The sequence below is a fragment of the Myotis davidii genome, unplaced genomic scaffold (assembly GCF_000327345.1).
Source record: "Myotis davidii unplaced genomic scaffold, ASM32734v1 scaffold281, whole genome shotgun sequence".
NCBI lineage: Eukaryota > Metazoa > Chordata > Mammalia > Chiroptera > Vespertilionidae > Myotis > Myotis davidii.
This window is the reverse complement of record NW_006293784.1, coordinates 7,278,856-7,294,472: the sequence shown is the minus strand read 5'-3', so window position 1 is coordinate 7,294,472 and position 15,617 is coordinate 7,278,856.

Sequence of the window (15,617 nt, the reverse complement as noted above, 5' to 3'; positions counted from 1 at the left end):
ATATGCAGGATGGTCTTAGGCGACCCCTGTGAAAGGGTCATTTAACTGCCAAAGGGGTTGCGACCCACAGGTTGAGAACCGCTGCTTTAAACAATAAAGAATTTAAATTAAAAAAAAAAAGCTTGCTACTGAAAAATAACAGGGGTTTTGTCTATAGGAGTCATCGTAGAGCCCCTTTCATGGTAGGATTTCAAGGCAGGGTCCTTGGTTTTGCTAACAGAACATGAGCCAACAGTATCAACAGGCAGTGCTACAGATGCCCACCAGCAACCTTAATTCTTCCGTGAGGAAGACAGTGTGCAGGGCAGGTGAGTCACAAGTTCCTCCAGGTTCTCTAGAAGCTACCATTTTATCACAGCGGCGCCAGGAAACAGCTTGCTCAGACTATGTTAACTCAGCTATGCACAGACTGCCTTCTCTGAGCTGCATTTCAGCAACTGGGCTTTGCCTGCTACCAACAGTTGAAGGAAGAAATGGCCACCTGGCTTCAACTGAAATCTCCATTTCTTATTTCTCAGTTTATGTTGTGGAGGGACTGTGCCATAAATTCCTCCTGGAGCTCAGCAGTAGAAAATGGATGGTCTCTTCTGACAAATCCATCTGCTTCCACATTTATGAAATTGAGAATTTGTAACCTATCATGTTTCCCTTTTAGCTTTGGTTTCCTAAGCTCAGAGCCAAAATTAGTGCTTCGTTACAATAACTTTCATCTGTATTTCCTGGTAGTTATCTCCCCTTTCTTCCATGTGGATTAGCTCGTCTCTTTATTTCAGTGATCCTGCACAGGTGTTTATTTTAAGCAATTTTAAATCCTTTATGGAAGTAGGTAGGGTTCAGATTATAAATAAAATGGTAGCGCCTGTATTATTGTCACAGTCACGTTATTGATTTGTCTTTGGTGTTAGTCTCCTGCTTCCCTCTGAACTTCTCCTTTACCCTTTTTGATTCATTCATATTTGGCTGGGAATGAAAAACAGGAATATGAGCAAAAGAGGAAGATGATCCTAACAGAAACCTAGCAACATTTTTATAGTTTAAAGTTATAGAGCCTTCTGTACAAATATTTTCATTTTCTTGTAAGTCAAAGAGACATCGCTTATCCTAAACACAGTATAAGAAAGAGAGTAATTGGTTAGTGAACTTGATTGAGGTTAAATAGTGGACTGTCAGTGTTAGAATTTATAAAGTACATTTTAGTTGACTCTCATGTCTGGGTGAGGTGTTGCTGTTTGAGGCAGAAAGTAGGCTAATGACTTGGAGAAAAGATGCTCACTTCTCAGACACTCTTACGCCAGTATCCATAAAAACTGATAAGGACACTGGGGTTGTAAAGCCGTAGTCTGTCTGGAGTGACTTCAAGACTTTCGGATCAGGTGATGGTTCTGGGTCATTGGAGTAGAAAGAAAACTCTGAAGGTATTTGGAATTAATGGTGGAGAGACTATCAAGGAAAACGACGTAGAAACAAACAGAGACAGCGGGATGCTGGGCAGCAGGTGGTACCAGAGACTTTCCTTCTTCTCTCACTGAGTCTCGGCTGGACCCAGAGAGGGCTAGTGGAGTTTTCCCTTCGAATTAAGTGGAAAGTTACTGTTCAAAGAGGAAGCACATCTATTTGCTGCTGCTTTACTTTAAACCTATAATAATGCATTTGCTTATTGCTAGAAGACCGACCCCACACCCCTTTTAAAAATGAATGGAGCTGGTTGTAGAGCCATTACTTTTCTTCCCATTATGCCATCTTTAAATTGTTTTTTTTTTATATTTCTTATTTATAGTTGGCATTGAATATGGTATTAGCTTCAGGTGTACAGCATAGTGGTTAGACATTTATATAACTTACAAAGTGATCCATTCAGTAAGTCTAGTTCCACCTGGCACCATTAGTTATAATTATTAAAATATTATTGACTATATTCCCTATGCTGTATTTTACATCTCTGTGACTATTTTGTAACTGTCAATTTGTACTTCTTAATCTCTTCACCTTTTTTACCCAGCCTCCCAACCCCTTCCATCTGGCAACCATCAATTTGTTCTCTGTATCTATGAGTCTGTTTCTGTTTTGCTTGTTTATTTTGTTTTTTAGATTCCTCATAAAAGTGAAATCATATGATCTTTGTCTTTTTCTGTCTGACTTATTTCACTTTGCGTAATACCCTTCAGCTTCATGTATGTTGTTGAAAATGGTAAGATTTCATTCTTTTTTTATGACTGAGTAATATTCCATTATATATATACCACATCTATTTTATCCACTCTCCTATCAATGAACATAAGTACAATATCTTGATTATTGTAAATAATGCAATGAATATAGGAATGGACATATATTTTCAAAAAGTTTTTACACAGTGAATGAAACCAACAAAATGAAAAGACAACCTACTGAACGGGAGAAAATATTCACCACTGATACATCTTAATGGGGTTAATATCCAAAATTTATAAAGAAGTCATACAACTTAGCACCAAAAAGCACAAATAATCCAATTAAAAAATGGACAGAGGACCTGAATAGACATTTCTCCAGAGGAATTACAGATGGCCATTAGACATGAAAACATGCTCAATGTCGCTAATCAGAAAGATGCAAATTAAAACCATAATGAGATAATACCTCACACCTGTCAGAGTGGCTGTCATCAATAAGTCAACAAACAAGTGTTAGGGAGGATGTGGAGAAAGGGACCCCTTGTGTACTGTTGGTAGGGCTGCAAATTGGTGCCGTCACTGTGGAAAACAGTATGGAGGCTCCTCAAAAAATTAAAAATAGAACTATCAGATGACCCACCAAGCCCACTGCTGGGCATTTACCCGAACAAATGCCATTGCTATTTTAAATGTCATTGTTTTATTTGTATCTTACTTTTCAGTAGCCCAGAAATAATTAAACCTGAAAATACTGCAGACTATGTACAATTTAGGCAATTGTATGAATATGAGTTTTTAACTCTGAGATAAATGAGCTGTCTGGTGACTTAACAATAGCTACCTCTTGCTTGAAGCAGAAACTGATCAGTGCTAGCCTTTACAAAGCTTGTGGTGACCAACTCTGTCTGGAGTCCAGTGTGCATAGCTCTGGCTCCCATCATGTCCATTAGCCTGTGAAATTGATTTGTTTTTAATGGTTGTACAGGCATTTGGCTTGTAGCTAACTGCACGATTGCGCAAGGGAGCCCTGTTTTCCGGACTGTTCTGTGAGTGAGCAGTGAGACCATTCAAGGACTGGTGTGCCTGGACTAGTCATTCCCCGGGACACTTACAGTTCTTTTACAACTTGTTCCATTCCACATCCTAGAAGGCATTTAAAAACAAGGGGGCGGGGGGCTTTTCTACTTTCATTATTTTATTTTAAAGAATTTCTTGTCCTACTTTTAAAAACTTCATTTTTATTTTTTATTTTGACCATTTTTAGAGCAGTTTAAAATTCACAGGAAAACTGAGGGGAAGGTACCAAGATTTCCCCTATATTCTACCCCCCACATTATTATTTTATTTGAATATTTCATTCCTGAGCTGGCCCTTAGTAACCACAGTTGTTTAAAGTATGGTTAGCCGTTTGCTCTTTGCTTGGCTGTTCTAGTTTTTGGTATTTATTCCAGGTGCTGATTTATTCCTGCTTGAGTAACAGTTCCAGCAAGAATGGTGTATTTCCACAATGCCATTTGTTTATTTAAGTTTTAAAAAATGTGATATATTTTTATTTATTTCAGAGAGGAAGAGAGAGGGAGCGAGAGATAGAGACACCAGTGGTGAGAATCATTGATTGGCTGCCTCCTACAGATCCTTCATTAGGGATTGAGCCTGCACCCTGGGGAATGTGCCCTGACTGGGAATGGAATCGTTACTTCCTGATTCATAGGTCGATGCTCAACCACTGAACAACACTGTCCGGGTATATTCAATTTATTAATTAAAGTAGAGTTGGCATACAATAGTATGTTAGTTTCAGGTGTACAACATGGCAGTGTGACATTTATATACATTAGGAGGTGATCACCACACTAAGTCTAATAACCATCTGTTATGCCAAGTTATTACACCATTATTGACTTTATTCCCCGTGCTATACACTACGTCTCCGTGGCTTTCTGTTCTATAAGTGGGAGCTTGTACCTCTTATTTCCCTTCACCATTTTGCCCATCCTCCCACTCCCTCCCCTCTGGTAGTCATCAGTTTGTTCTCTGTTTCTATGAGTCTGTTTTTGTTTGGTTTGGTTTGGTCATTTGTTTTTTTTAGATTCCATGTGTAAGTGAAATCACATGGTATTGTTTGTCTTTCTCTGACTTACTTCACTTAGCAAAATATCCTCTAAGTCCTTGTCACAAATGGCAAGACTTCTTTCTTTTTTATTGCTGAGTAATATTCCATTGTGTGTGTGTGCTTGTGTGTATGACATATTTTTTACCCACTCATCTGTTGATGGACACCAAGGTTGTTTCCATAACTTGGCTATTGTAAATAATGCTGCAATGAACATAGGGCCGTATATGTCTTTTCAAATCGGTGGTTTTGATTTCTTCAGCCAACACATGCCTTTTAAACAGAATTTTTCTCTTTAAGGCATATTGTACATTTCTCTCTGAATTTATTTACGATGAAATCTGTATCGTTATTGAAGCAATTCAGGTGTGGGAAAGAGACTCTCAGATCAAGAAGGAAAGGATGCAGAGAGACTTAGGGCCACTCCTGTGGCATTCAAAGTGAGCTGCCAGTGGAAGAGAACTCCCCGTTCTGAATAAGGAGTCAGTGGGCCTCTGTGCAAGATGGAACTTTATTTCAGGGGCTTCATTGGAAACCCATTAGATTAGATGGTCTTCAGTCTTTTGTAGTCTGAAATTTTATGAACTCTCATAAAAGTTGTTTATAAATCCTAAATGAAGAGAAAAAGGGCTCCCTGGTTTAAGTTTGGTTTCTATCTAATATGCACCTTTAAAGGTTGAGTTCCCATTGCACTTCTGATCTTTTTTTAAGCAATGAAATCTATCACACATACGAAAGAGTATGTCACGTTTTATGTACCGTGAAAGATTAAGACGATGTTGAACACTCCTGTGCCTACCACTCAGCCTAAGAACTAGAACATTCCGAGTGGCTTTGAAGACGTCTGTTAGTGTGCATTTCTGGGCTGCTTTCAAGTGTTAGATTTGTGCACCAGTGTTCTATGTGTAAGCACTAATATCAGTGAGTATCAAGTGAGAGTGGCTCAGCCATTTTTATCTCCGAACTCTTTTTAGATTTCCAATCTCTCTGATATTGGACTGAAGAACAGTTAAATTTTCCACTTAGAAGCTCATCTTTAACAAGCTAATTATCCTGCTTAAAAATAATAGCATTGTTCATGATTTTAGTTTTCCTGTTCCCATGATGATTACAGCAGTGGGAGCTTCCCTGAGCACAGGATGAGTATATGTCAGTTTGAGCTTCTGCTATGGAGAAGGCCAGGTGTCTGTACATTGAAAATTTACTCAGCCCCGGAGGACGTGGGAGACCAGGAAGCATAACTATGGGAACCTGTCTTTAAGTCGCCAACATTAAATCCAGACAAGGTGGCATTATTTCCTAGGTGCCTGATAGAGGCATTTCTGATATGTATTTTTTATTTTTGGTTGCCATCTTCAATTCCCAAGAGCCAAGATTGGATGCATACATTTAAAAAATCAGTGCTTTGGTGAAAATCGGAGTTTTGAAGAAGTAAGAGTGAAGGACATTGAGTAGCCACCAAATTGCATCCTTTAAAAATGGGCAGGGAACCTCATGGTGATGCAGATGCCTAACATGACAATTCTCAGGAGGCCCCATGGAATGCCCGTCCTGCTGAGAGTTTGGGCTCATGGCCAGAGGTCCTGGTTCTCTTTTAGAAATGGCCCAATCTGACGCTGAGGGCTTACCCTGCGTCAGGCCTTGTGTTAAGCACTTTGTCCACAGGTGCCATCACACAATAATTCCACCGAGTGGGTACTACCATAAACGAGGAAACTGAGGCCAACATGGGCTGGCATTACTTTAATCAGCATTTGTGTAGAGTCACGTAGAGGGAGCGTTGCACAGTGGTTAAGAGGATGAGCTGTGGGGCAGACCATTTGGGTTCACGTTACACTCAGCTACTTAACGAGCTCTGTGATCTTGGGCAAGTTTACGTAACCTCTGTGTGCCTGTTTCCTCATCCGTGAAACGGGGATAATAGTTTTGCCCTCCATTTAGGAAGGTGCTTAGGATTAAGAAGTAATGACTGCAAAATACTTGGTCCAGTGCCTGGCACACAGTAAACGCTTAGGAAAGTGTAGCTGATTGGCAGAACAAGGAGAGCCAGGGTTGAGCATTTCTCTAAGTCTGGGACTCCTTAAATACTTTAGAAATAATTCACTTTTTATACAAGCAATAGTTTTTGTTTTAAAGCAGTTGGAAAATGAATAAAAAATAAAACAGGTAAAAACTTCATCCCATTCTCCAAAAAGAATTTTTATTAATTTATGTTCTATTTTCTTCTGTGCTGTTTTTAATATCATTGGAATCATAACCATACTATTATAAACAACTTTGCATCCTTTTACACTTAAAATGATCATGTAATGATTGTCTGAGCCTTATCATTGTACTGCCTTCATAAATATCATTTTAATGGCTCTAATGATTTCTATATTGCTCCATTGCTTGATATTTGACTATTAAAATTAATGTTTTCATAAACATCTTTGGGAATTAAATGTATTTTCTTAAAATAGATTGGGGCATTGAGCACACACATGTGTATATATAACTTTAAAAAACTATTTTACAGAATCACCACTTTCCACAATGACTAACTTTTAAAGGAATCCATGCCTTTACAACAACTTTGTTAAGCAGTTAAAAGCGACTCATTCCTCTGGCTACTCTGATGGAGAAAGGCTAGAGCTTAACTTAGAATAAAACAGTATTGAACTCATTTCCATCGGTATTTACCAGGTGCCGATGTTTACCTTAGGACTGTTCTAAGTACTAGGAGGGTGAGGAAATGGTAAACAGAAGTTTAAGGATCAGCCCCACCGTTTTAGGAAATATGAAACATGTCCTTTCGGCTGAAAGGAAAAGAGCCAGACCTACATATGCTTTAATTACGGTGCGTGTGTGTGTGTGTGCGCGTGTGCGTGCGTGTTTGTGAATGCTCTTGTTGCCTCCATGCCACGGGCTCTCACTTCCTGTGGTTTCCAATAGTGAGAGTTCAAGATTGGAGAGCACCCTGCCATCCTGCTTGGCCATCACAGATTCGTATGTCATTCGTGTTTACAAGCTGTTTGCAAAATGTTGCTTGGTGCTGCTTAATCTGTGGCATGTGCCTGCTTCTCATTCATCCCTTTGTGGGAGGCAGCGCTGAGCCAGGGGAGGGCGTGTGCCCTGCACAGTCAGGCCGGGCGTGAGGCTGCTTCTCTGAGCAGGCACAGTAACCTCAAAAGATGAAGGGCACCGGCCCTGTCTGATCTCCGTGTTCCAGAAATCATCACTAGGCTGTCAGCATTCACTCAGCACATTTCTTTGGGGTTCTCGGCGAAATGTCTTGTCAGAATGTCTGTTTTAAAGGTTTAGTTTTCAAAGTCTGGGGAGATTTAGCCATGCAGAGAGTTCTTCATTCAGGAAGCTGCACGGTCCTTGGCACCGTGTTTTTGATGCTCCCCACCTCCCTCGTTTAGTCTTTTAGTTTGGTGGCTGCAGGCAATCTGTGGCTTGGCTATTTCCTTCCCTGTGGCAATGCTGTGGCAGGTGTATGGGTGGTCAGCCCACCTTCACTTATTTGCCAACACTGTCCTTGGTGCTATCCAAGAATACAGAAGACCCGGGTCTACGTTAGAAGGAAATTCCTCTCAGGGCCATGCAGTCCTTCCTGCCTGGGGAGGAGGCAGCGGTGGCTGCGAGGGCTGGGTGTCCCTGCCCAGTGGCGATTCCACAAGGAATGTGGCAGCCTTTGGAAGCTGGAAAAGGCCTGAAAGGAGACTGTCCCCTAGAGCCTCCGGAAGGATGCAGCCCTGCCAGCACCTTGATTGCAGCCCAGCAAAGCCCATTTTGGACTGACCTCCAGAGCTATAAAATCAGAAGTGTGTGTTGTTCAAACCACCAAGTTTATGGTTATTTGTTACAGCAGCCGACAGGAAACTCATACAGTCCCATTATGGTCACCAAAGGCAGGCTCTCTCTGCTCCTGGGAAAACCACCAGGAGCGGATAGTCAGTGATATAATAGTTGGACTCTGACACAACCTTACAGTAGCTCAGCTCCATGCTCTTTGGGACCCCAATGCTTTCGTGGGGGCGGGGGGGCGCCTAATTTATGCATCTGGAGAGGGAGGTGCATTTAAAAGGACCCAGGTTTGAAAGAAGCAGCTGTAATTGACTAGTACATTATTACAGGTTCCTTTTGCCACACTGTACTTCTAGTCCATGCCACATGATTATTTTAAGTGAAAATTGTCAAAGAAAGCGAAGCTAGTTAAGTCCTCCCTGCGTCAGAGTGACAGCAGTCGTTAGTAGAATCACTCAGAATACCTTGTCGGAGTGTTTAAACTTGCTTGCAGGATCGAAGGCATTATGTAGTCTTTGAAATAAAAGTAAAATCGCCATGTCTTTGTGGTTTTCTTTTCCCAGGAAGGAGTTTATTTGCTCTCTTGAAAATAGGGGCCCTTGAGGAACTTTGCAAGGTTCTCCCTTAGCTAGGACTGCTGACATTAAGTTGCGGTATCTCCAATGGTGACTCCACGGTGTGTGTGTGTGTGTGTGTGTGTTTCTAACTTTCAACTCATTAGTGGATTCCTTTTGTCTTTTGATTTTTCTGCAACCTGGTTTCTGTTTTTAACTGTAAGCATGCCCCGTCCCTTCCAGAACTAGATCACTTTCATTTCGTTCTGAATATGAAATAAGAATTTCAAAAGGAAACCAGAGCCCTTGGTTGCATTTTCTCTTCCAAACAAGCGAGGACACATTTCTTCCGATGAGAGCGAAATGGAAATGGGGCTGAATCCGCATCTTCATTGGGAATGACGATAATGTACTTCTACAAAAATATAAATTGAACTTTACAATGTAAAGAAGGAACAAAGTCATCTATAGAAAAGCAAGGCCTGGCCGCAGAGCTCACAGAGTACCCATTATAGTCGGTCCAGAAAAGCGTTTTCTTTACCAGAGAACTTACCAGCCAGCCCGGCCTGGCACTGCGGCTGGCTGACACCAGCCCTTACTATTCTCTCTCCTCGGCATCTGAAAAGTATTTCTTTTTGAGCACGTTTTCCTGATTTTTGGTTCTGTGCCTCTGCAGCTGGATAGTGCTCACAGCTAAATGTTTTCTGTGATAAGGTTAATTTACGAAGCTTTCGATATTTTTTGAGCCAAGTCACTGTTGATAACGTCTTACAACCATAAAAGTCCATTCTGATTTTTTAAAAAAGTCAATTCAGTTCTCCTGTGAAATAGCTGACAGTCAGTGATATAATAGTTTGACTCTGACGAAATCTTACAATAGTTCAGCTCCAGTGCATTTTTTAGGGGTGACTGTGAAAAAAATAAGCTATGAAAGGCACTTGTGGCCAGATGGGAAAAGAGACAGTTCTCTCTCTCTCTCCTCTCTCCTCTCTCCTCTCTTTTTCCCTTCCCTCTCTCTCTTTCCCATTCTCTCAACAGCAGATATGCCCCAAACTGTAGAATTAAAATAAGAATCTGTTTGTGTCCATGATAATGTTTTTAAAAAATATTTTTATTGATTTCAGAGAGGAAAGGAGAGGGAGAGAGAGATAGAAACAGAAATGATGAGGCAGAATCATTGATTAGCTGCCTCCTGCACACCCCCTACTGGGGATCGAGCCTGCAACCCGGGCATGTGCCCTTGACCTGAATCCCTGTGAGACCCTTCATTCCTCAGGCTCTATCCACTGAGCCAAACCAGCCAGAGCGGTTTAATTTTTTCTGATGTTTCACATAATAATAATGAATAAAAATCAGTATGGTGATAGCTAGAATTTATAGCAAATTTCATTTGTGCATTAATAATCTTATCAAAAAGAATCTTATTATAGTTGTGATTACTCAAGGCTATATATAATAATGGCATAGAAAAATAGTGTACTTTAGTTTATAAGAGGAAGCCTTTGAATCTAGGTGCTGGGCATATGGGCCTTAAAGAAAAAGAAACTAAAAAATTCAAAGAGGAATTATGAATGAGTTAATAGTCATAGCTCACTTCCCTTTTTATCCACAAAGCCCCATTTATTAATAGTAACAGCATCAACAATAATGAGCACATTCCTTCTTTACCCTACAAGCAGCTCTCCATGCTGGGTGGTGCGCAGAATACCAGTTGCCTTGCAGACTGGGCAAAAATTCCCTGGGTAGCTCCCGGCCCCAGCAAACTACTTGGCCAACCTTTACATGGAAATTATAGCTTTAGAGGAGGCATTTGAAGATCCTTCCTTATGCTAACCTTTTCCCCTCTGGTTTTGACCTCTGGGTTCCTTTGTGGTTAAGAAGAGACTGGTTGATGGGAAATAAACCAGCAATAACTGTTGTCCTAGGTAACACAGATCTATTCCATCTGTGGTTACGAACCCTGGAACCGCACTTTCCCTGGTTGACCCCTGAAGTGCAGACCCCTTGGCTGAGGTGAGCTGGGTGGGTGGTAGCAGGTACCTTGACCGCTGGAGCAGGGTTTTGATTGGTTTCCAAATTACATTTCTGAGTAACACAGGATTTAAATGAAATCATTACTTTAAAAGTTGGTTATTTATGTCTGGAAAATAACAGCTAAAATTTACCTGGAAAAATTGTCTATGTGCTTCACTTGCCAGTGCTAATGTTTCCATTTCCGTTAGCCTATCAGTTATTGTCCATATTCTCATGATAGGATGCCATCATTCTATTCACTTCAATATGATGGACTCTGCATGTCTCCAAGCCTTCTCTGAGTCACCAGAAGGTCTTTCCTGCTCAGTAGAGTTTGGGCTGCTATTAATTTTTTTTTTTACCTCTTATTTAAAATTGGTATCTTTCTCTGAATGTGAATGTCTTTATTTCCCCTAATGCTTATTCAGTAGTCAACTCTAATTGCTGTTTCTTCAGTCTAGGGGCATCTTCATTAGTTTAATTACTGTGGGAGCCTGTTTCCTCAATGTGCTAATAGCGTGAAAATGACTTATTTCCATGTTCTCTGTTGTGCTGTGCTACAAAACAGACACAAAGAAAAATTTGTACAAGAAAACCGAAATGCACCCGTTTTCTCTAACTCCCCCATTCAAAGGAGCTGCACCCGCCCTCATCTACCTGGGTGTCAGGGGCTCAAACTGGGATAGAGGGTGGAGTGGGGGGTGTGTCCCTGAGGCAGGCAGGAGCAGAAAGAGCAACAATCCTCATAAAGAGTGAAAGCCAAGGGAAGCAAATATTCTTGCCAACTCTAACAACAAGAGCAGGGATGCATACGGGAGCAGAAGGCCTGGGTCAGGAGCTGGGTGGAGATCGTAAGTGGGAGCAGATTGGGTTGAAGGGAAGCAGGCAGCAGGCATTGCCAGGACCCAAACTGGGTGATGGTGATGGCCCCTGCTGGTAGGTAGGCACGATGTGTGTGCATGCTAGGCTGGGTTAAAGAGCTAGGGCTGGTTGTTACCAGTCATGATGCAATAAAAAATGTCTTTACAATGTACCCAAGGGTTTGCACATATTGCTGAAAAAGTCACCCTCTCTGAAATATTTGGGTCATTATGGTGCAGCTACTATTGCTAGAGTCCATCTGGGGCTATTTCTCTCTGTGCTCGTGCCTCACAGTGCCTGTAGCAGCTCCCATGTCCTGATGAAGATGGACCATGGAGTGAATGGTGTGTTTGCACTTGATCTTTCTTCCACTCCTTTGTGAGGTGACGTCCCCCTGTGTCTTAATTTCACCTAGTATCTCCCTCACGCCACCAATTGTACACCACAGGATGATTCGTATCTTTAAAGCAGAGGTTGGCGAAGTGTGATCTGGGCAACCCAAAGGTCCCAAGGTCCTTTCAGAGGGTATGCAAGGTGAAATGTATTTTCACAATAATACTGAGGTTGTTTGCCTTTTCTGTTCACATTATCTCATCAGTATACAGAGTACAAGTTTGTCAACAAGGGTTCAGATTTTCCATGTTGCAAGTAACCTTTAAAGAAACAAGTAGTTGTCGAGTTTTCGTGTATATCAAAGAATATTGCAATTTTAATTATTATCAAAATACTCCTTTCTTTTCCAACTTCATTTCTGTGAGGTTAGGTTTTCTTCATATACTTTAACTGAAAGAGCGTATCACCACAGACTGAGGTCTGAGAATTTGGCTGACCTCCATGAAGACAGACATGAAAGGGATTTGCAAAAATGTAAAACCTGTGGCTCTTCTCACTAAAGTTTTTTTTTTTCTGGAAAAATTACTTTTCATAAAAATATATTATTTATGTTAACATAGAATGGGTTAGTTATTTAAAACTAAATTAATGAATAAATAAATATTTTCAAAGTCTCTTTAATTTGTAATACAGTTAATGCTCTATATAAAAGTTCTTTGGGGTTCTCAGTAATTTTTAAGAGTGGACTGGACCTTCAGACTAAGAAGTTGAGAGCCACAGCTTTAAAGTAAGCATTCATTTGAGTAATGCAGAAATTCAGGTGTTCAGTGACATGAGTGTATACCATAATGTCAGGTACCGGTGACAACAGGGACTGTTAGAGAGCCCTTGGTCAGGGTCTGTCCTGTCTTCAGTGTCATTTCTCTTCTTTCCTCCCCTTACATACCAGTCAAAAGCCCATAAACGTAAAACCTAAGGTAAACCTCAGATAAATGTGTGGGAAACATTTAGTTACTATTTATTCTCTTTTCATAAAATACTTCAAGTTGCCAATAATACTTTAATAATAGCAAGCAGTTTTGCCCTTTTTGCCTAAGGGACACAGAGCTTTACAGCAAAGTTCATTGATTTTCCGTTATTTATTCGATAACACAAAACCAAAGAACAGAAGAGGACTGGAGAAGCCACAGTATTTCTCCCAATTCAAAGAGAGAGAAAGCCTGTGAAATGGAAAGTGACTCTGTGATTGTCTAATAAAGTCCTAGAGTCAGAGGTCAGGTCAGGGTTGGGACCTTGTTCTGAGTTCAGCTTTGTCATCTAAAATTGTACCATTATTTCTGTCACCTTTTTTTTTTTTTTTTTTTGGTACTCTGCCCAGTGTGTGTTCGATAAAGATTAACTACCTAAGAGTGTGTTAGATACCACATCTAGTGCAGAGGGAGGTAGACCAGAAGTCCAATGCCCTGGCTTCTCATAAGCTTGCATTGCAACCTTGGGCAAGTCACCAAACTTCCCCATTGCTTCTGGGTCATCTGTCCCATGAAGACTTACCCACCTGGATAGGAGTGAGGCACCTTTATAGTTTATAATGTAATTTATTTGCACTCTATCTGTGTACTGTATTTAATGCTCAGAGCAAACCTCTGAAGTAACTAGGGCAGGTGTCATGCTTCTCTTTTTTAAAAATATATTTTATTGATTTTTTCACAGAGAGGAAGGGAGAGGGATAGAGAGTTAGAAACATCGATGAGAGAGGAACATCGATTAGCTGCCTCTTGCACATTCCCTCCTGGGGATATGCCCACAACCAAGGTACATGCCCTTAACTGGAATCGAACCTGGGACCCTTTAGTCCGCAGACCCACGCTCTATCCACTGAGCCAAACCGACTAGGGCATGCTTCTCTTGTGCAGTTGAGGAAATACCTGAGATTATGTGATTAGTGAGTGATGACAATTCTAGTCCTAACAATACACAATCTCTGCCAAGATTCTTAGGCCTGAATACTGTACGTACTATGTTTTAGAAACATTGTGGGCCAAATGGATATCTGTGGGTTGACAGATACCCCTAATCACCTCTGATAACATTGTTTCTTAAAAACGGTGTCTCAAGGTCCATACAACTTACTCAGAAATGAGCTTTTAGAACACAAAGCATTCTACAGTTGAGTACTGTCTGTACTCTATTTTAATGTTTATCATTTTCATTTTGTGACTTATTTGAAAATTTTATCTGAAAGTAATAGTTTTAAAAGTATAATATTTTGAAAAGCTTTACTTTGTTTTATTACATAGAGGAAGCCACCCCTTCCCCATAAAAGGCAGATTTAATTATATAAGAGAGGGCAGAATTTCTCTTACCAGAAATTCCTTATGTAAAAGTAAAATTTTGTTGTAATCCATCCTCTTTTAAATGAAATTTACTTGTATTAATTGATTGATTAATTAATTAATTATTATTATTAATCCTCACCCAAGGATACTTTTCCATTGATTTTTAGAGAGAGTGGAAGGGAGTGGGAGAGACAGAGAAACATCAATGTGAGGGAGCACATCGATTGGTTGCCTCCTGCATGCACCCCGACCAGGGCCAGGGAACCTGCAACCAAGGTACGTGCCCTTGACCGGAATTGAACTGGGGACTCTTCAATCTGCAGGCTGATGCTCTATCCACTGAGCCAAACCAGCTAGGGCTGAAATTTACTTGTATTTATAAGTGGCTCTGTAATTTGTGCTATACTTCATGTGACTGTATACAGCCACACACAATTTCTAGAGAAAATAACGACAGCCAGATAGCTGCCTCTGTTTAAGTGTATGCTAAATAGAGAATGAAAATATAAACCATTCCACAGGAAAGATTATAAATTGCCTTGATCCCTCTGCTCATGCACATTTCATATATGTCTTTATTATTCTCTTGAAAACTCTTCAGTTACTCCATGCTTTCTTATATTCTGGGAAAAATATTTTCATAACTCTCTATTGAATTATGGGACAATGCCTATGTTTTGTTTTTGATTCTTTAGAGCTTCATAAGTCTTTATCAACAGGCACATCCCCCAAAAAGATCATATACTAATATATCACTTTTATTTGCTTTTCTTATTACCTTAGAAGCTTTTTCTGCTCATTGTTGCTTTGTGTCATTGTGTGACGCTGTGTACATCTTAGTGGTTGTGTCAATACTCTTTAAAGCATGAGATCTGAGCCTGGGAAGGCTCCCTCCGGGGTGAGGCCCCAAGCTCTTGGCAAGGTGATACCCTAAGTCATCCAAAACAAATCGCTGTCTTTAGATAACCAGATATAGTCAACATAATCTCTTTTACTAGCTCGTTCCAGATTTTAATAATATGCAACTTTACTGTTGTGAATTCCTTTGGTTCCTAAGCTTTTAGAGAATTAAACTTACCGTATTTGCCGGCGTATAAGACGACTGGGCGTATAAGACGACCCCCTAACATTTCCACTCAAAATACAGAGTTTGTTATATACTTGCTGTATAAGACTACCCCCTCTTCCGCTCACCTTCCACACACCAAATAAAAGGTAAAACAATATCAGATTTGATTTTAACATTTTAATTTATATTCAAATGCTTATGACATGCAGGAAAACTGTCACAAGGCTGTATGTAATCAAACATATACATAAAACAGTGCAAGTTTATTACCGGTAAACATACCGGTAATTCACTAAAGAAAACACACTCTATAGACTGGTACCGTAGATGCTTCTCAGGAACACAGGCAAGCAGCCCACAACCTAGAGGGACTGTCAATGATAGAAGAAAGAT